The sequence below is a fragment of the Saccostrea echinata genome, unplaced genomic scaffold (genome assembly GCF_033153115.1).
Source record: "Saccostrea echinata isolate AGI-Se365-2 ecotype Australia unplaced genomic scaffold, CSIRO_AGI_Sech_v1 ptg000042l, whole genome shotgun sequence".
In the NCBI taxonomy this organism is placed as follows: domain Eukaryota; kingdom Metazoa; phylum Mollusca; class Bivalvia; order Ostreida; family Ostreidae; genus Saccostrea; species Saccostrea echinata.
In genome coordinates this window covers 5,403,948-5,412,154 of record NW_026889791.1, presented here as the reverse complement: position 1 = coordinate 5,412,154, position 8,207 = coordinate 5,403,948, and positions in this window count along the sequence as shown.

Below are 8,207 nucleotides of genomic sequence, written 5' to 3'. Positions count from 1 at the left end.
GGTGGGGACAACTGGACTATACTGCAACAAAAAGTTGGGGCCAACGGGACTTTCATGAACATTACTAAAGTAAAAAGTTAGGTCTGAAAAAGGGGGGGGGGGGAGGCTGATGCTACGTGCCTGCTCTTATAGCTCATGCTTTATTTGATCTGCAATATCATAAATTTATTTGATTGAATAACTCGGAGTCTCTCTTATTTTTTCTACAGCCTTTAAGTTTGACCAACTATGCAAAATTTAGCATTTTGAACAGTTGGCATTAGGGCTTTCATACTTCACATCCGAAATTCTTTGTGACAAGACCTTTCCTTTGGAATAAATATTTTTGACCTTGTGACGTTCACCTTGGAGTTTGACCCACTTTTTAAAAAATCTAACCTTGGCAATACCTTTTGAACGGTTGGGACTAGTGTTTTCACATTCACAGGTGTATTCCTTGTGACAACGCCGTTCATTGGATATCAACAATTTTTACTATTTGACCTTGACCTTGGAGTTTGACGTACTTTAAAAAAAATTAAAAGTTTAGACTTTTTACCTTTGACCTTAGAGTTTGACCTACCTTTGAAACATTTTAATCTCATTCACAACTTTTCAACGGTTGGTGTTAGGGTTTTCGTATTTTTACATGTGTGTTTCTTGTGACAAGACCCTCCCTTGAGTACCGACAGTTTTGACTTTTGTCCTTGACATTGGGGTTTGACCTACTTTTGGAAAAAAAACGTTGACCTTTGCCATGACTTTTGAATAATTAATGCTAGAGCTTTCATATTTCAATGTCTATTTCTTGTGACAAGGCATTCCTTAGGACACCGTTAATCTATCCTTGACCTTAACATTTGACTTGAGTATAAAAAAAATTAACCTTTGCCATGCTTTTCAATAGTTAGTCTTAGCGGTTTCATATTTCACAGTTATATTCACTGTTCACTATTCACTTTCTTTGGGTAACATAATTTTTTATCTCTTGACTTTGACCTTGGAGTTGGATACGGATTTGAGAAACTTAAAACCTTTGCCATAAGCTGTAATACCGGGGCATCAGTGTTTCACAAACACGTCTTGTTCAATATCCAAACTGGACAAAAACATTCACAATGAATCCTTAAATCATTGTGTGGAACATGATAAATTATTTGACTCGATATATGGTCTGAAAGAACATGGCTGACCTTATCCAGTCAATAACTCACAGAATGGGATTTTTCTTAACCAGTGTGTGTTATGGTCTTGATGAAAGGTCATTTGGATGAGTTTAGATGAGAAACTTTAAATTCGTTGCCGTCTTTTTCTAGTGAAACATTGTTGGTATCATGCAGAGTGTGACATGGCCTAAACTCAAGTTCAAGGTCACTAAGGATAAGATATTTTGACTGGATGTATGGACTGTATGAACATGTGTGAATTTGAGAAGTCAGTAATACAATGATGGGGTTTGCTCATAACCAGAGTGTGTCATGGCTTTCGCAAGGTCATTTGGACAAGTTCAAGGTCACATACATTCCTTTATCGTCTTTTTACTACAGAGTGAAACATTATTAGTTGATACCTCTTACAAGATTGCTTATAACTTTATGATATGGCATGACCTTGACTCAAGGTCACTTCTTCCTGCCTGCAGTTCCAAGGGAAGACCTACTCGTTACTTTGCAACGAGCTCGGCTCTAGTTTCTCAGTGTAATTAATTAAATTACAATTACAAATAATTGAAAAAATGGTCAATTACAAATTACTAATTAATTACACTCAATTACAATTACTTTTTCCAATTACTCCATCCCTGGTCTTAACTAGAGGTACCATGAGCTAGCTCACAAATGATACCCCCGCTAACAAAATATGGATTTTTTGTTGTACTGCACTCAGAGATATATTGGGGTATTTACTGTAAAACATTACAATGACACTCTTACCGGCTCGCACTGTGATATTGTGCAGAATATTCAATGATAAAAGTACCTATTTAATTTCCGAGTATCAAATACTTATCAATACTTATGAACATGTTTATATTTACATTTAAACATTTAAGAAGTTTCAAATTTACCTCTTCTTTCTTCGGATCCGCAGACGCCGAATAAGATTTATTTTAAAATAAAAAAAATCTATGTTAAAAATTTGTAACTTTATTTTTGTTGATGTCAGAATGTGTTTTATCCTTTTGGTATTTTACCAAAACATTTATTTGTAAACCTGGAATGTAAAGCCCCCCCTTTTCTGTGACCCGTTTTTATCCGGTTCCTAAATTTTATCAAAGCCCTTATCTGTCTCAGCCAATCAGATTGCCGCGCAAGGCACCTTATTTACATAATTCTTTGTTTACTTGGAGTGCTGCCAGGGAAATTTTTTCTGACGAAAAAGCAAGTGTTTCATTGTTATTATCATCTTGATCGTTTGTGCTTTTGCAGTTGATTTCATAAGATCCATTGTTTTGATCTGTACCACTGTGCAGCTTTGCAGGTCGGTATTTCGTACTCGTACTTCATAATCAAGAATTTTCTGTTCAACTTATGTAAGTGAATTTGGAGAAAATGGCGGATCATAGAGACCCCTTACGGGTTAACCTAATTGGACATTCTTTTCTCCGTCGTCTCAGAGACTTTATGATTCTTAACCCCGATAGTTTTAATCTTCGCCTCGGCAGTGAACAGTATCAAGTGTCTTGTTTGGCCATGGGCGGTCTCACTATTACCAGACTCAGCTTCCTACGTCAGTTCACATCATTTTCTATAAGACCGGACTTAGTGTTCATACAGATTGGTAGAAATGATTTAGCATGCAGCACTCCAAACATTTCGAAGCCGATTAAAGTCATTATTAGCTCTACTGTTACTATTACAACCCTTCCATTTTTTTTTTTTAGCTCTGCTGGTCAGATCGAGACCAGAAGAATTTATGCAATAGTAAGGTGTCCGTCCGTCTGACTGTCTGTCTGTAAACAATTTTTTCAAAATGCTACTCCTTCTACAGTTTTGGTCTGATTTCTATATAACTTGGCACACAAATAGACTACACTAAGATACATAATTTAGTACATACGTTTTTGATTTCAATGAACGGTGTCGCCATGGTTACTAAAAATAGAATCTGTGAAATTCCTTAAAAATGCTACTCCTCCTACAGTTTTGGTTTGATTTCAATATAACTTGGCTTAGTAGACTACACTAGGATACAAAATTTGATGAATTGGTTTTTGATTTCTATGAACAGTGTTGCCATGGTTACTAAAAATAAACATTTCTGTGAAATTCCTTTAAAACCCTATCCTCCTACAGTTTTGGTCTGATTTCAGTATAATTTGGCACACAAGTAGAATACATTAAGATACATAATTTAGAGCATCGGTTTTCGATTTCGATGAACGATGTTGCCATGGTTACTAAAAATAGAAATTTCCTGTGAAATTCCTTTAAAACGCTACTCCTACAGTTTTGGTCTGATTTCAATATAACTTGGCTTACAAGTAGACTACACTAGGATACATAATTTGATGAATTAGTTTTTGATTTCGATGAACAGTGTTGCCATGGTTACTAAAAATAGAAATTTCTGTGAAATACTTTCAAAACCCTACTCCTCCTAAGTTTTCGTTTGATTTTAATATAGCATCACACACAAGTAGACTACATTAAGAAACATAATTCTATTTATTGCTGCCTGTTGCAAAGTTTCAAATCCAAGTGCTACTTTTCCTTTGTCATATGTACAGACCAGTAGAGCTACAGTCTCATAAGAGACTTCTGGTCGCATATGCCCAATATTTAACTCATGGTTGCGGAGTTAAACAAGTTAAAATTGGCCAAATTCTCAGGCGAGACCCTCAACGCTCTACGGCTTCCTTCAACACAAATGTTTTGACTGCACACAATAAACTTGAATCAGCTTGCGCCAGCCTGTCCAACATCTCCTTTTGGAAACATCGTGGATTCTGGGCTTCAATGGACTATCTGGCAGTATATGGGGTTCACATTCGAGCAGATCTCAACGGGAAATATACTCGGAAGTATCTTCAAAGCATTAAATCTGCCATTCTGCATGTTTCTCAAAATATTTAGGTGGGGGTTTTCATTGGTTATATTACACTTAAATTTTTATCCCTTATCCTCACTTTGAAGCACATTATTCATTTGTTAGAAAAAGTGTAAGAATCATTTACTAGTCATATCAACACATCTTATATATTAATAATATCACTGTTACAAGCACCTAGTAATCATGTATTTGTTATGGTACATTTTTGTGGTATGAACTGAAAGCAAATTTTATATTATCTGTGTATTTATTATTGCCTTTTCACTTTTACAAGTTTGTGCTTGTTGAAGTGTGCCTATAATGTTTTAATTTGGTAGAATTTATTGTTGAGTTTGTGCTCAACTCTTGCTAGTATGTGCTTGCCTGCTTTGCCATTACAGCTTTGCGAGTTTGTGCTCACCTCACTATGCTATAAATTGTTGCATTCTGATAATATTGTGCTCACTGTTTGCTTATTTAGAAAATGGCTGCTTGCCATTACCACACTGTGAGTTTGTTTTTTAGGCATGCAATACTTGCATGTTTTTTTATGCATGTTTTATACATAAAATTGTGAGTATGTGCTCACTATTATGCTTACATGTACAATTATGAAATGCTTCTTTACATGTCTGTTTTGTTGTACAGTTGTACCCACAGTTCAAAAACTGAGTTTTTTCATTTTATTTAATGAATTACCACAAGATTTGGTTATAAATAAAAGTATACATTTTAAAAAAAAGAAGTTGGCATTAAAAAGATTAACTTTTCTTTATGGGTACAACTTGAAGGTTATTTTTTTGTAATTTTACACTTGCTTACACTAAGGCTGTTTTCCTCCCTTTTAAGACAATGACGCCTAAACGTAGAAAGTCACACACACAACAGACTCATGGCCAAGCTACGCAGCTTTCCAAACAACAAAGAAAGAGTCCTTCCACCACTGTAGCACCCACCCATAACTCCATTGACTATGATACAATTACAGATGTCATTTTGAAAAAAAAAAAACACAAAGAACTTAGAAGTTCCTGCAGAAAGTCCAGAAATCTCCAATTCTGCCCCGTCAGTGTCTTCCACTTCCAATGACAGAGTGACAGAGCCAATACCACACCAACGCAGCAACAGCTATCCAACCCTTGCAAGTTCCAGTCTCTGCCATCATCCAGCCTCTCAATCCACGCATGCAACCATTAAGGCCTCCCTAACAGCCACTGTTGATCCTGCAGACAGTTTTAATATTCCTTTAGTGCTAAATACTTTATTTGGATGTGAGTCAACAACCAGCAATGCTCCTCTTCCCAATCAACAAGAGGATAATTTTTTTGTCTCAGTAGAAAGGGGAGGCAATCAATTTCAAACAAGGCAAATTCAAAAAAAATCCCATTTCTATCAACCAGTGGACATCTGCCTTCCTTATATGTTCAAAAGGCACCTTCAGATGCAGCCCACTTCTTCAAATACATTGACATGATTCGCTAGATCAGTTTCTCAACCGCGAACGACTCCTGGCGTTATTACGATGAAGAAGTCTTCTCCCTAGGCTTGGCAAGAACCCCTACCTGAACTTGTGTTAAGAGCAAATCTCCAGCTCTTTCTCCAGCTCAGTAAATTTCGCCCCTCAAACCAGCCTTTTCTTGCCAAGAATAAATTCAACAGCTATTCAAACCCCAAAATCAAGTTCTGCTACTCATTAGTACTCATACAACCAAGGTCAAGCATGCAAAACAGACTAATGTCCCTACAAGCATGCCTGCCAGTACTGCAAAGAACAACACCCCCGGTTTAAATGCCCAAAACTCCCCCCTCCCCCCAAACGATGAATGACAGTCTTGTAAAGCTTCCAACTCCGGTAAAACCAGAAATGCTTAAAAATTTCTTGAAAGGATACGATTCCTTCCTTTCAGATTTAATCATATCGGGCTTCACCAGTGGTTTTAGATTAGGCTGCCTAGGTACCCATACATCTCAACCTTCTCCAAATCATGGATCCACTAACAAACATCCTGAAGTTGCTCTTGACAAAATTCGTAAAGAACAAAAATGGGTAGGATTTCAGAGCCCTTCCCTTATCCTAAATTTGAAAACTTAGTTATCTCTCCACTGGGTGTTGTTCCAAAAAAGTGGAAGGCCAATTTCGTCTAATTCATGACTTGTCCTACCCAGAAAACAACTCAGTTAATTTTCAAATCCCTCCAGAGAATAGTCAGGTTTCTTATGACTCCATAGACACTATAATTTCACTAGTGAATTCGGTACTGCAGCCCTAATGGCTAAATGTGATATTGAGGATGGTTTCCGCAATATCCCAATCCACCCTAATGACGTCCATTTATGACAAATGCCTCTCTAAGAGCGCTAGTAGCTCCTGTCAAATTTTTGAAACACCCAGCACTGTGATACAGTGGATCATTCTCAACAAATTCTCAGCGAAAGGTATGACCCACATGATTGACGATTTTTTCTTCATAGATCCCCATGCTTCCCATAGCTGCTTAACAGACTTGAACAATTTTATATCCCTTTGTGACAATATTGGAATCCCTTTGAATCCCAACAAAATCCGTCTACCCAACACAAATATTATCATTTATGGTATTGAGGTGGGTTCCATTGCCATAGAATGTCGTTTACCAGATGACAAAATTTTCAAAATCAAAGCTCAGTTGTCCAAAATTTACCTGCGGAAAAAGATCACTACGCAAATTGCAATCCCTCACTGGGTTGCTCAATTTTGCCTGCTCAGTGATTTCTCCAGGGCGTGCCTTCTTGCGTAGGCTAATTGGCCTGTCCTGTAAGGTCTCGAACCCCAGACATTATATCGGTCCGGTCTTACATGTGAAGCTCGAGCTGACATACAATGTTGGTTTCAGTTCATTTCACACTTTAATGGCAAGTCATTTTTTCTCAATGACAATTGGTCCTCTTCTGACCACGTCACCCTTTACACTGATGCTGCATCTAGACAGGGTTTCGCTGCCATTTTAGGGGCGTCTTGGTTTGCAGCCAAATGGCCTGATGAATTCAAACATTTGCACATTACATTCCAATTGGACTTTTTTGGTATTGTCAGAGTACTTGTGTGTACAATCAGATTGTTTTTTAACCAAGTGATTTTGCAAATGACCAATGACAAGGAAAGTAAATTTACGAGTTCCATTTTTATTGAAAAAGCAGCTGTCAAGAAAGTCTGAACTTTCTTTTGTGATTTCAAATTTTCCAAAAGTTTCTTGGAATTTTTTTAGTATCCACATCTAATTCACACCACTTCTTGAAAATATTGTTGCACAGTACTCTTAAAGTTTCTCCTTCACTACTGTTAATATCTTAGTGAGGAGTAAAGAAAGAGGCTTGGTTGAACATTTACTGGAACCCGCTATGTATCTTTGTAAGGATTTTTATGAAGTTTCGGAATCCAATATAGATATGGTTATTCAAATATTCATTTTAGTTGTAGGGAATATTAAAAATATTCAAAACTGACATATGATTTTGAAGAATTTCCTCCTTAGAAAGGGAGATATGGGTATAAGTTGGATTACCACTTATAGAATTGAATCCCAGTTCCTCTAAAATACAATTTATATAATGAGCCTTACAAAGAAAATGTTGTTACCTGCTTTGTCAGCAGTATAGTGTAATCTATCTAATTCTTTTTTTCACTTCTGAATTATTGAATACAGAAGGATAGATGGTTTCCATACCGCCCCTCAATCGCTTAATGCGAGAATTTAACATACATTTGATACATTTAATGCATTCTGACAAAGTGTCAAGGTTTTCTTTTTCATGTCTGACCCAAAGCCTGGCGTAATCCTCAACAGAATCCATAATATGTATGAAATTACGACGCCAGTTAAAGGATCGGGATTCCCTATATTTAGGACCTTTTAAAATTAGTGATCTGAGGTCCTCATTATTAACTATATTAACATCACCAGTAATAACGTGTCCAGCAGGACTATAGTTATAGGGTGAAGAACATGAACACGAAGGAGTTTATTTTTCAGATATTCGATATCCAGGCCCTGTAGTTTTCTTGTAATTAAAAAGTTTGGAAGCAATTGTCGATGCATTTTTGTAGGAAATACAAGGTGTAGTCTTTAACTTGAAATATGGTGGAATACAAGACTGGACCCTTTTGTCATTAAGAATATCACTTATATTAACGGCGTCAATTCCTTTGCTGGCATATT